The sequence below is a fragment of the Arachis duranensis genome, unplaced genomic scaffold (assembly GCF_000817695.3).
Source record: "Arachis duranensis cultivar V14167 unplaced genomic scaffold, aradu.V14167.gnm2.J7QH unplaced_Scaffold_5501, whole genome shotgun sequence".
In the NCBI taxonomy this organism is placed as follows: Eukaryota; Viridiplantae; Streptophyta; class Magnoliopsida; order Fabales; family Fabaceae; genus Arachis; species Arachis duranensis.
Genome location: NW_026264955.1, coordinates 46,144 through 60,370, shown reverse-complemented (window position 1 = coordinate 60,370; position 14,227 = coordinate 46,144). Strand labels below are relative to the sequence as shown.

At 37.0% G+C, this 14,227-nt stretch overlaps 1 non-coding gene across 1 annotated transcript; it reads left to right on the top strand.

Annotated features, from left to right (window-relative positions):
- Positions 1-644: 644 nt before the first annotated feature.
- On the top strand, positions 645-752 carry LOC127744531 (small nucleolar RNA R71). The gene has a single exon (XR_008005485.1). It is a non-coding gene; the product is annotated as a small nucleolar RNA R71 (small nucleolar RNA).
- Positions 753-14,227: the final 13,475 nt, after the last annotated feature.

Here is a 14,227-nt window from a genome sequence, read left to right as displayed (position 1 = left end):
AGATTCCTCTGGTTCCTCAATAGGGAACTTATTATTAGTCAGTGGATGTCTCTTGAGGTGTTCCTCACTGGGAATCACTACCTTTTCATTCTCTCCAGGTTCTGTTGCTGAGAAGATGATGGAAAATGCTTGCTATTGCCAAACCTATTTCTCCCACCATTATTATTATTGAAGCCTTGTTGAGGCTTCTGTTGATCCTTTCATGAGAAATTTGGATGATTCCTCCATGAAGGATTATAGGTGTTTCCATAGGATTCTCCCATGTAATTCACCTATTCCGTTGCAGGATTCTCAGGGTCATAAGCTTCTCCTTCAAAGGAGGCTCCTTTAGTACTGCCGAATGCAGCTTGCAATCCAGTCAGATTCTGAGAAATCATATTGACTTGCTGAGTCAATATTTTATTCTGAGCCAATATGGCATTCAGAGTATCAATCTCAATAACTCCTTTCTTCTGAGTCATCCCATTATTCATAGGATTTCTTTCAGAAGTGTACATGAACTGGTTATTTGCAACCATCTTAATGAGTTCCTGGGCTTCTACAGGGGTTTTCAGATGAAGGGATTCACTAGCAGAATGGTCCAATGAGATCTTGGACAATTTAGACAGACCATCATAGAATATACATATGATGCTCCATTCTGGAAGCATGTCAGAAGGACACCTTTTGGTTAATTGCTTGTATCTTTCCCAAACTTCATAAAGGAATTCACCTTCCTTCTGTTTGAAGGTTTGTACTTCCACTCTAAGCTTGCTCATCTTTTGAGGTGGAATGAATTTGGTCAAGAAAGCATTGACCAACATGTCCCAAGAGTTCAGGCTTTCTCTAGGTTGTGAGTCCAACCATGTTCTAGCTTTGTCTCTTACAGCAAAGGGGAAAAACATAAGTCTGTAGACCTCGGAATCAACCCCATTGGTCTTAACAATATCACAGATCTGTAAGAATTCAACTAAGAACTGATGAGGATTTTCTGATGAAAGTCCATGAAACTTGCAATTCTGCTGCATTGGAGAAATTAATTGAGGCTTAAGCTCAAAGTTGTTTGCTCCAATGGCAGAAATTGAGATGCTTCTTCCATAGAAGTTGAAAGTTGGTACAGCATAGTCACCAAGCATCTTTCTTGCATATCTAGCATTGTTGTTGGGTTCGGCTGCCATGTCTGCTTCTTTTTCAAAATTCTCTGTAAGGTCCTCTCCGAAGTGTTGTGCTTTAGCTTCTCTTAGCTTCTTCTTCTACAGAGTCCTTTTAGGTTCAGGATCAGCTTCAACAAGAATATTTTTATCCCTGTTTCTGCTCATATAAAAAAGAAGAGAACAAAAGGGAGTAGTGGAATCCTCTATGTCACAGTATAGAGATTCCTTGATGTGTCAGAAGAAAAGAAGAATAGAGGAATGATGTACATAGAGAATAAAAAGAATTCAAACACAGAGGGAGAGAGAGGGTTCGAATTATAAGTAGAAGAGAAGTGTTAGCAAATAAATAGAAAGAGATGAGAGAAAGAGTATTAAAAAATTAGAACTAAAAAGATTTAAAAAAAAGATTTTAGAACTAAAAAGATTTTTAATTAACTAATTGTTTTAGTTTTAATTAAAGAGATTTTTGAAAAAGTGGTTAGTGATTTTCGAAAATTGGAAGTTGAAAAGTGGTTAGGTGGTTTTGAAAAAGATAAAAAATAGTAATTAGTTGAAAAAGATTTGACAATGATTTTGAAAAGATAAGAAGTTAAAAAAAAGATTTTGAAATCAAAATTTAAAAAGATATCATTGAAAAAGATTTGATTAAAAAAGATTTAATTTTAAAAAGATATTATTGAAAAGATATGATTGAAAAAGATTTGATTTTTAAAATTGATGACTTGACTAACAAGAAATTAAAAGATATGATTCTAAAATTCAAAGATTGAACCTTTCTTAACAATAAAGTAACAAACTTGCAATTCTTTGAATCAAAACATTAATTGTTAGCAAGGATTTTTGAAAATGTGGAACGATAAGATTATAAAATTATGAATTAAAACATGAAAATTTAAAAAAGATTTGAATTGGAAAAGAAATTACCTTCTTTGTGCCATCCTAGCGTTAAACGCCCAGAATGCTATCCATTCTGGTGTTTAACGCCCACTTGGCTGCCTCTTTGGGCATTTAACGCCCGGCCAGATACCCTGACTGGCGTTAAATGCCAGAAATCCTTCTTTACTGGGTGTTTTTCTAAACGCCCAGAATGCTGCCAATTCTGGTGTTAAACGCCTAAAACGCTGCCCATTCTGGCGTTTAACGCCCAGAATGGTAGCCATTCTAGTGTTTAACGCCCAAATTGCCTCTTTATTAGCGTTTTATTGCCAGTGAGCTTTTTTTTTCTCTATGATTCTTCTACTTTATGTTCTGAATCTTCATTTCTCTGTATTATTTACTTGAAAAGATATATATTTTTTATTTTTTAAATTCTTAGTGAAGAGATAGAAAAACAGCAAAATGAAATAAAACATAAAAATGCAAGATCAAAACAAGTAATGCATGCAAGGACACTTTGAATGTCAAGATGAACACCAAGAACACTTTGAAGATCATGATAAACATCAAGGACATATTTTTTGAAAATTTTTGAGAAAAGAAAGATATGCAAGACAACAAACTTAGAAATTTTGAATGTTTAGACACTATGAATTTGAAAATGCATATGAAAAAAACAATATAAAACACAAAACAAGAAAATCATGAGATTGAACAAAGAAAATGAAGATCACAGAAGAACACAATGCATATTTTTTTTTTTCGAAAACTTTAAGAAAATTAAAAAGATGCAATTGACACCAAACTTAGGATTTGACACTAGACTCAAACAAGAAACACAAAATATTATTTTTTGTATTATTCGAAAATAAAAATAAAAGGCTTAAACATAAAATAAAATTACATAATCTAAGCAACAAGATGAACAGTCAGTTGTCCAAACTCGAACAATCCCCGGCAACGGCACCAAAAACTTGGTGCACGAAATTATGATCACACATTTCACAACTCCGCACAACTAACTATCAAGTGCACTGGGTCATCCAAGTAATACCTTACGTGAGTAAGGGTCGATCCCACGGAGATTGCTGGCTTGAAGTAAGCTATGGTCATCTTGTAAATTTCAATCAGGCATATTCAAATGGTTATGAGGATTTGATAATTAAAAGATAAATAAAACGGAAAATAACATAGAGATACTTATGTAATTCATTGGTGGGAATTTCAGATAAGCGTTTGGAGATGCTTTGTTGCTTCTGAACCTCTGCTTTCCTATTGTCTTCATCCAATCATGTGTCCTCCCTTCCATGGCAAGCTATATGATACTCTTAGTAAAAATGGTCCGGCTACAGTTTTTGTACGGCTAATCAACTATTGGATTTCTCGTCTCGGATGAAAAATACCAGGCACAGCGACCACAGGGCTAATCATCTGTTAGTTCTCACTTGTGTCGGAATAAGATCCCTTGATCCTCTTGCACACTGTCACTGCGCCCAACAGTCGTGAGTTTGAAGCTCGTCACAGTCATCCCTTCCCAGATCCTACTCGAAATACCACAGACAAGGTTTGGACTTTTCGGATCTTAGGAATGCTGTCTATTGGTTCTAGCCTATACCACGAAGGTTCTAATCACGAATTCAGATGCTCTGTTGTCAGGAGAGGCGATGCAAATCCGTGGATCAGAGACCCAAGAGAGTATACTTCGGCTGTCGTCTAATAACTACGTTGAACATCATGTAGACCGCTTGTGGTTGTCAGGCACGCAGATCTTGGCTAAGCGAGTAACGAAGATAATGGGTGATTGTCACGGGTCACCCCTTCATTCTGACTTAACTGAATTAAGTACGAGAGTATATCTTGGAGAATAAGTAGGCATGAATTGAAAGAAAAAACAATAGTACTTGCATTAATTCATGAAGAACAGCATAGCTCCTCACCTTAATCTATGAGGTGTAGAAACTCCACCGTAGAAAATACATAAGAGAAGAAGATCTAGGCATGGCAGAATGGCCAGCCTCCCTAATGGCATGATAAACAATAAAAGGGTTCAAAGACCCCTAATAAAATAGTAAAAAGTGTTATATATACTAAACTAGTTACTAGGGTTAACAGAAAATGAGTAGATAGTGCATAAATCCACTTCCGAGGCCCACTTGGTATGTCTTTGTGCTGAGCTTTGAAGCTTTCACGTGCATAGGCCATCCTTGGAGTTAAACGCCAGCTTGGATGCCAATTTGGGCATTTAACTCCAGTTCTGGTGCCAGTTCCAGTGTTTTACGCCATAAATGGGTCTCTGGTGGGCATTTGGACGCCAGTTTGGGCCATCAAATCTCGGGTAAAGTATGAACTATTAAACATTACTGGAAATCCCAAGATATCTACTTTCCAACGCAATTGAGAGCGCGCCAATTGGGCTTCTGTAGCTCCAGAAAATCCACTTCGAGTGTAGGGAGGTCAGAATCCAACAGCATCTGTAGTCCTTTCTCAGCCTCTGAATCAGATTTTTGCTCAGGTCCCTCAATTTCAGCTAGAAAATACCTGAAATCATAGAAAAACACACAAAATCATAGTAAAGTCCAGAAATGTGATTTTTGCATAAAAACTAATAAAAATATACTAAAAAATAACTAGAACACACTAAAAACTACCTAGAAATAATGCCAAAAAGCGTATAAATTATCTGCTCATCAGCGTACAAGAGAAAGTCATCACCAACAACAGACAAACCAATTTTAGATAGAAAATCAATCATTCCCAAACAGCAGCAGTAAACAAGACATAACCTAAATCAACTATCCAGTCCAGATTCTCTAACCACCTACTTAACTAAGCATGCATAACTAACTAAACTAAACTAAACAGATTAACTAATTATCCTTAATTAAGCAAAAAATTTAATAAAAAGAAATGAAATAGAAACCTGGAAGGGAAATGAAATAGAGAAAGGGAAGGGGAGATGATCAGCTACAACCACGGCAGCATGGCCGACTAAGGTCGGCGTTAGAGAGGGAAAGTGGCACTGGGTAGAGAAACAGGAGATATGCCCTGTTTTGAACTTCACTACGATGAAGGAAATGGGGCAAGGGGAAGGTGTTGAACTCGAGAGTGTACAAGAGTAGGGGTTGCGGCGGCATTGGGCTGGGTGGCCGAGAGGAGGGGTGGTGTGGAGGAGCAGAGAAGGGAAAAGGGAGGTGCAGGAAATGAGAGAAAAAGAATAGGAAACAGGGTGAGGGGGCGGAGACTTGGTGGTTTCCGACGGTAAGGAGCGATGGTGGGTGGGTGGTTGTGGGTGATGGTGTTGGTTAAGGGATTTGAAACGGAATGTGAGAATGAAGAAGGTGAAGAGAGAGACGTTTGAAGGGGTATTATGTGCGAATAGAGGTTATGGCTCGCACTAAAGGGCTGGGATTTTTTTTTACAATCATGCGTACGCATCACGGTCATGCGTACGCACAGATGGGGAAATGGGCAATTTTGCGTACACACATTTTGAAGTGGTGCTATCATGCCTACGCACGGTGGCATGCGTGCGTACGCACGGATGTAACTCTGTGCAACCGTGCGTACACACAATACGTTATGCGTATGCACAAGTGCAGGCACGTGAGCTCATTAATTGGAACACGCTGAGGGCGATTTTAGGGCTTTTCAAGCCCAATCCAACTCATTTCTTAAGCTATTTCAAGCCAAATTGAAGAACGATGAAAGGCGGAGCAATTAGGTTTAGGTTTTAACATGTTTTAGGCTAGTTTTTCTAGAGAGAGAAGCTCTCCCTTCTCTCTAGAATTTAGGTTTTCTTAGTTTAATTTCTCTTTGATTTTAGTCTTTGATTCTTGTTTTAGTATAGTTTCATTTATGTTTTCATGCTCTCTTGTCTTGATCTTCTTAGTTTCTTTTGTTATTTTCTCAATTTTGTCATTTTTAGTTTATGAACCCTGTTGTTAATTTCAATTTCCTTTAATACAATTTGATGTTTCTTTTTTTATTGTTATTTAAATGAGTTGTTATTATTGTTATCTTGCATTTGGTAGCTTTAGATTTTATTTTTATTGCATTTTAATATGCTTTTATTTTCATACATACCAAGTGTTTGATAAAATGCTTGGCTTAGTTTTAGTGTATTTTTTACACTCTTGGTTTGGAATTGAGGACCTAGGTGACCTTGAGTCATTGATGTCCATTCTTGATTGATATATTAGGGTAGTTAGTTGATTTGGTTTCCACTAACGCTAGTCTTTCACTAAGCTAATTAATGAGTTGGCTAGGACTTGTGGATTGAGACCAATTATGCCTATTTAACTTATCCTCGATGTTAGGGTTAACTAAGTAGGATTGACTCTTCATAATCATCATATGTTTGTGGTCAACGGCTAGGATTGGTAACCTTAACTGTCAATCCTTGCCAAGAGGTTTCTTAGCATTTGAATTTTCCATTTAATTTCCATTTTCATTGCTTCAATTGCTTTCCATTTAATTCCTTGCATGCATCTTTATTTTATTGTCATTTACATTTCTTGTCAATTGCTATCTCAACCCTCATTCCCTCATAACCAATAATAGGATACTTTATTGCAATTCCTAGAGAAAATGACCCGGAGGTTTAAATACTCTCGGTTATTTTGTGTTGATTGTGACACCTATATTTTAAACTTTAACGTTGGGGATTCGATTGCCAGTTTGGACTATGCTATCAACGGAATTGTTTTGTCTAAATTCTAAATCGGCATAAATCTCTATCATCAAGTTTTTTCATATAGCACTCCAAATGGCTTCAATAACTCCAAAAATTGGGCCAAGAGAGCCCCAAATTCACGAGCCACGTGAGTTTTTAATGAAGTCACGCGTTGGGACTTGTGCGTATGCACACTTCACTGTGTGCTTCTCCTTTGTTTTCTTCATAAAATCTTCTATTTTGCATGCTTCCTTCCACTTCTACCAAACTATTCTTGCCTAATTGACCTGGAATCACTCACAAAACATATCATGGCATCGAATGAAATAAAAGTGGAATTAAAATGATCAATTTAAGCACAAAAAATCATTTTTTACATTTATGTTCAAATTAGAGAGGAATAACAAAATTATGCTATTTTGGTTATTAAGTGTGAGTTTTTGTGATGAAATCCGTCTAATTCAAGCAACCATATGGACATATAGGGCTAAACAAAGAAATAATTCGATGCAATCACAATCCAAAGAATTGATTTGAAATTCAAAATGAAGCAACTTGTAATAATGCCTAATAAGAGGTGTGAGAATATAGAATTGAGGAATTGAACCCTCACTAGATGTGTATACACTTTAAAAGCTCAATGTTTAGGGTTTAATCACTCAATTCTTCTCTAATCATGCTTTCAAGAATTTGCTCTTCATCTAACAATCAACAAACATATGATGCATGAATGCAAATATCATGAGGACTTCTTAGGGTTATAATGAGGTTAGGGTTAAGGTGGGCTAAATATGGTCAAGTATACTAACAAATTGGATCTTTTATTAGCTCAAGTACCTACTCACTAAAATGCCTTCTAACTACCCCTTACTTTCTTTTAACACACATTTATGCCTCTTTTTTTATCCAAATCCACATATGCATTCCTTATTCATTTTTCTTTCTTTGGGAAAACCTTTGTTCCCTTTTTCTTTTTTTCTTTTTTCAAGAAAAATGAATATGGTTAAAGCAAATTAACATGTGAATGTGCACCCATTTCTCAAATTTTTTAATGAATACTCAAAATAAAATTTTTCATTTCTTCTACCATTGTTTCCCAAAAATTTTCCCACTCTTAAATGACACGCATACATTAACCTAAACCAATCAAAGATGCAATCCATGATAATTCATGGTATTTTGCTTAAGGTTGGTGATGTGGTAACAATTAGAACAAAAGGGCATTAAAAAGCTCAAATTTAGCTCACAAAGATAGATATATGGGTACGGTTGTATGGGTGAGTGAATTTAATTCAAAAATGGCCTCAATCATGCTAAATGCATTCAAACATCAAATATCAGAAATAAAAAAATCAAGCAATACTAAGATCACAATCATAGAAGGAGCATAATATACAGAATAAAATTGTGGTTGAAATGTTGATGAGCGGATAATCTATACGCTTTTTGGCATTGTTTTTAGGTAGTTTTTAGTAAGTTCAAGCTACTTTTAGGGATGTTTTCATTAGTTTTTATGTTAAATTCATATTTCTAGATTTTACTATGAGTTTGTGTGTTTTTCTGTGATTTCAGGTAATTTCTGGCTGAAATTGAGGGAATTGAGCAAAACTCTGATAGGAGGCTGACAAAGGACTGCTGATGCTGTTGGAATCTGACCTCCCTGCACTTGAAATGGATTTTTTGGAGCTACAAAACTCCAAATGGCATGCTCTTAATGGCGTTGGAAAGTAGACATCCAGAGCTTTCCAGAAATATATAATAGTCCATATTTTATTCGAGAATTGATGACGTAAACTGGCGCTCAATGCCAGTTCCATGTTGCTGTCTGGAGTAAAACGCCAGAAACACGTCACGACCCAGATTTGAACGCCCAAAATACGTTACAACTTGGTGTTCAACTCCAAGAGAAGCCTCAGCTCGTGGATAGATCAAGCTCAGCCCAAACATACACCAAGTGGGCCCCGAAAGTGGATTTATGCATCAATTACTTACTCATGTAAACCCTAGTAGCCAGTCTAGTATAAATAGGATAGTTTACTATTGTATTAGACATCTTTGGTCTCAATTTTATTATATTCTTCATCTGAGGAGACTATTGATCACGTTTTGGGGGGCTGGCCATTCGGCCATGCCTGAACCTTTCACTTATGTATTTTCAACGGTGGAGTTTCTACACACCATAGATTAAGGGTGTGGAGCTCTGCTGTACCTCAAGTTTCAATGCAATTACTACTATTTCCTATTCAATTCTCTTTATTCCTATTCTAAGATATTCGTTGCACTTCAACTTGATGAATGTGATGATCCGTGACACTCATCATCATTCTCACCTATGAACGCGCGTGATTGACAACCACTTCCATTCTACCTTAGGCCGGGCGCGTATCTCTTAGATTCCTTAAACAGAATCTTCGTGGTATAAGCTAGATTGATGGCGGCATTCATGAGAATCCGGAAAGTCTAAACCTTGTATGTGGTATTCCGAGTAGGATTCCAAGATTGAATGACTGTGACGAGCTTCAAACTCCTGAAGGCTGGGCGTTAGTGACAGACGCAAAAGAATCAAGGGATTCTACTCCAACCTGATTGAGAACCGACAGATGATTAGCCGTGCTGTGACAGAGCATTTGGACCTTTTTCACTGAGAGGATAGGATGTAGCCATTGACAACTGTGATGCCCTACATACAGCTTGCCATGGAAAGGAGTAAGAAGGATTGGATGAAGTAGTAGGAAAGCAGAGATTCAGGAGGAGCACAGCATCTCCATACACCTATCTGAAATTCCCATCATAGAAATACATAAGTAACTTTATCTTTATTTTATGTTTATTTACTATTATTTGATTTTCCAAATTCCATAATTTATTTAAATCCGCCTGACTGAGATTTACAAGATAACCATAGCTTGCTTCATACCAACAATCTCTGTGGGATCGACCCTTACTCACGTAAGGTTTATTACTTGGACGACCCAGTGCACTTGCTGGTTAGTTGTGCGAAGTTGTGAATTAAATTTTAGACACCAAGATATTGAGCACCAAGTTTTTGGAGCCATTATCGGGGAATTAATTCCATACAACAATAAAGAGTACGAATCACAATTTCGTCCACCAAATGTGCAACACAACAATTATAGGCTCAACAACTCACAAGGTGTTTTGTTCTATCTCTTTTCTATGTTCCACAAAAATCATTCAAACAAGTTTGAAAATAATTTTTCAAATTAAATCAATGGAATGCCCTAAAAGAGATTTTTTGAAAATTTTTGTTGTTTTCATCAAAATTATTTCCTATATACGTATGTATGATGTGATGGATACAATTTCAAAAATTTCTAATTCTTTTCCTAATATTCAATATGTAAAAACTAATATGAACAATTAGGACAAAATTGAACTAGGTGCTATACTATTCACAACATACAATCACAACTTCTATCTATAACATATAAGCAAAAGCAAAAATGCCAAATGCACTAGCTAGAAATAACTATAAATAAAGTGCAATGCAATAGTCAAAAGTACTCTAAATATCTACAAGAAACATAATAGAAGAAAACAAAACTAAAGTGCAAAGTGTTCGAAAAAGAAAATTTACACCCCAAAAATCGTGAATCCTCCCCCACACTGAAGCGTTTCATAGTCCTCCGTGCATGAACACAATCCAGGGAGAATGGCTCTAAAGTACTCCACCTTCGGCTGGTGGATGCGGGGGATCGGGCTGCTGAAAAATTGCCAAGTCCAATGCAGGCTTGGCATCTCCATCCTCGGCGTCCTCCTTCTCTACCGGCTCCTTGCCTTTACGGCTCATCCTTAAAAAGAATGAATAGAGTATAATTAAAAATCATAAGGCAAGTGGCACAAAAAGGTAAATGAGGAAGCAAATATAGTATATACTTGGAGCCAAAAGAAAGCAAACAAGCATTTAATTGAGGAAGTTTTCATAGTGGTGTGGTATGATAAAAATAAGCCGTGTGCGTATTCCAATTATGTGCGCGGTTAGAACACACACAACGGCCGGCTAAAACGGCATCCACACAATAAAAAAGTAAGCATGAGTTTCTCAATTAAATGGCCTAAGATACACAGAATGGATGAGCATCAATTAAACACAAGCAAGCTTAGGCAATTACAATAAGAGTGAATTGAATTTAGGAAATATTAGCTCAATTGTGCAAGTGAAAGTGCGAGATTAATAAAAATTAGCACAACACACAATAACCAATTCAATAATGAATTCTACTTATTCATCCTAAAAGAAATAATGAAATAGTCACATGGATAAGGTGCTTGTTATAAAAAGTGACAAGTTTGATAAGAATCAAGTCAAGTCAACTCAAAAAATACAAAGCATTAACAAGAAACAAGGATCTTGTTATATGATTATAATGATTTAAAATCCATGATGAACAAGCAATTCAATTCAATTCACTAATTGAAATATGTACTTGTTAAAAATTTCACCAAATAAGAAATCAAACGTCAATTTCTATATCAATTTGGTGCTAGCAAATCAAGGCAATAAATAAACACATTATTGAAATTTCACTCCAAAATAACATAATAATTCAAAAAGTGCACAATTCTTTATTAGAATGCCAAACAAGGATATAGTTTAACACATATGGTAGCTACAACACATGCATTAAACTAAAAGTTTATTCGGGCATTACATCAAACACATGATATGCACATATTCAGCAATTTCAAGCTAAAATTCAAGCATCAACAACCCAGAAATCAGAAATTGAACACTTGCAATTCAACCACAACCAATTAAGCAAAACCTAAGCTAGATTAGCAAAGTTGAATAAAGAAAATGAAAATTAAGCAATCAAATAATCAAAACAAAGAAGGGTAAAACCTAAAAATGAAGAGCTGAAGAATAGAAGAGTAGAAGAGGGTGTACCAGTGGCACTTGTGAAAGCCACTGTGAGGCTCACGACGGCAGAGCTTCACTGGAGAAGATGCCGGCGGTGCCAGGAAACACCGGGGAGAGAAGGAGAAGAAGAAAGGGTGGTGTAGTGGACCAGAACGAAGAAGAAAAGGGATTCGGAGGGTTTTGGCGCGACAGGGTTTTCTTTTGAATTTTTACCCAGATAGACGCCTGTGTGTACGCACAAGGGTCTATGCGTATGCACAACAGGTGAAAATACAGAGGATGCAGATGCACAAGAGTGTGCGAGTGCTCCCAACAGGAAGGGTGATAGCGAGTGTGCATACGCACAAGGCAGTGCGTGCACACAAAAAGCAAAACTTTTTTTTGAAGAAGGGTCATGTGTGCGTACGCACACACTAGCGTGCGTATGCACAAAGAGAAAAAGAGCTGGGGTGCGAACGCACAAGCAGGTGCAAACACTCCCGGCAAAGGGTGTGAAAACAAGTGTGCATACGCACAAATGAGTGCATACGCATAGATGATAAAAACTGGGGGAAGTGTGCGTATGCACAGGTGTGTGCGTACGCACAATGCTCTGTTTCTCCAAAAATTTTAAAAGTTATAAGGCATCAAACATGATATCAATCAAAGGTTTTCATCCCCAAAACATATTATTCATCAAAAACACATGATAAAAACTAAAATGCATTAAACCACGCGTAGAATTCAATTAAACTAAATCAACTAAAAGAAACAAATTTCAATGAGCAAAATCTAAAAGGAAAGAGGAGTTAGAAGGGTGTTACCATGGTGGTGTGTCTCTCACCTAGAACTTTGGTTTAAAGTCTTTAAGTTGGACTTTTTGAGTGAAGCTTGTGTCAAGGTGGCTTATGCTTCCACTCATCCTTGAGTTGCCACCCATGTTTGCTCTTCCAAAATCCTCCGGGATCCCATATTCTAGTTTTTCAATCATCCTCTTGTTGATCTTTGCTCTTGCATTTGGATGAACAAACTTCCAAATCACCTTTGAAACATCCCAACACTTTCCAAAATTCACTCAATTGCACTTTGCACCACCCTTCCACTCCAAATCTTGGATTGGCTTCTTTGATAAGCTTTGGATTCTTGTGGCAACCGACATCCGATCCTTCACTATTTAACACTCTAAAATGGATCTTAAGTTGGTGATCCATTTCCAAGATAAAAAATTGATGTGGGCCTATGAAGCTCATTAAAGAAATTGTTACCCACTCAAATTGCTCTTGGAATGGAGTCATTCTCTTGGACTCTTTCATGAATACTTTCACTTCTTGGGTGTCGACCTCTTCATCACCACCCTTTTCTAGCTCTTCCTCACCAACCTCTTCGAAGTTTTTCCCACTATCATTCAATCCATACTTAGAAGGTTGTGTGAAGTCTACTTCCATATCTCTATCAAACTCAAATGAGAAAGGTTCATCAAGATCATTGAGAGGATTAACCAAGGTGGACAAAAAATCATTGATGATAAAATCCACTTCTTGATCAGTTTTCCTCAATTCTCCATTTATCTCTTCTGGTTCAATTGTTTTACCTTTCTCCTCTTGTGACTCGAGCCTTAACTCTACTTCTTCTCTCTTAGAATCCATGTTCTCCTCCTCACTACACTCCTTAGTTGATCCTCCATATTTCTCAAGGGGGATGCCTTGATTGCTTGAGCGTAGTAGGGCTAAGCGATTCACCACTTCGGCTATGGTAGCCATGAACTTTCCTTGCCTCTTTTGGAATTTTCCTTGTTCTTGGAGAAAGACTTGAAGGTCTTGTTATTCTTGGGGCAAGGGTTGGAGAACTTCATATTTAGGTGAAAGGGAGGGTTCAATGGTTGGGAAAAAGTTTGTATAGTTAGAAGGTGTGTTATGTGGGTGAGTGTATTGAGGTGGTGTGTAACGAGGTGATGGTTCATATGGTTGGTGACAATGTATATAAACATTCGAATTCTATGGAGGTGGATGGTGTGGTGCTTGAAGGTTTGGTGGTTGAGGATTGTGTAGAGGGTATCGTTTATATCTTCGGGTTTGGTATACACATTGGGGAGGGTTTGGCTTATTATAACATGGGGGAGGTGGTTGCCATGAGTGTTGCTCATATGCATACGGTTTCTCCCTCAATTGATTCTCCCACTCCATGATGCAATCCAAATTTGAAGTCATCATATCCTACAATATGATCACAACCAAGCTCCAAGCAACAAGGGTGATAACTTATAGAGAAAGTAGAAAATAAAAGCAAAAGACATCAATAAACAAGAAAAATAAACACCTAAGTATAAACAAAAACAACCAAGCAACCAAAAAGTACGCTATTTACACTATTGACATATTTACAACAACCAAAAATATGACACCAATTGCATAAGTCTCCAGCAACACCAAAAACTTGATAAAGACGAAATTGTGCCGGTTCAGAAATTTAGACAAAACAATTCCGTTGATAGCATAGTTTAAATCGGCAATCGAATCTCCAACATCAAAGTTTAAAATATAAGTTGTCACAAAGCAAACCAATATCAAAAAGACTGAGAGTATTGAACCTCGGATTGTTCTCCCTAGGAATTGCAATGAAGTGCTCAATTATTGGCTATGAGGAAGAGGGATTTTTTATGCCAATTGGCAAGAAAATTAAAGTGCA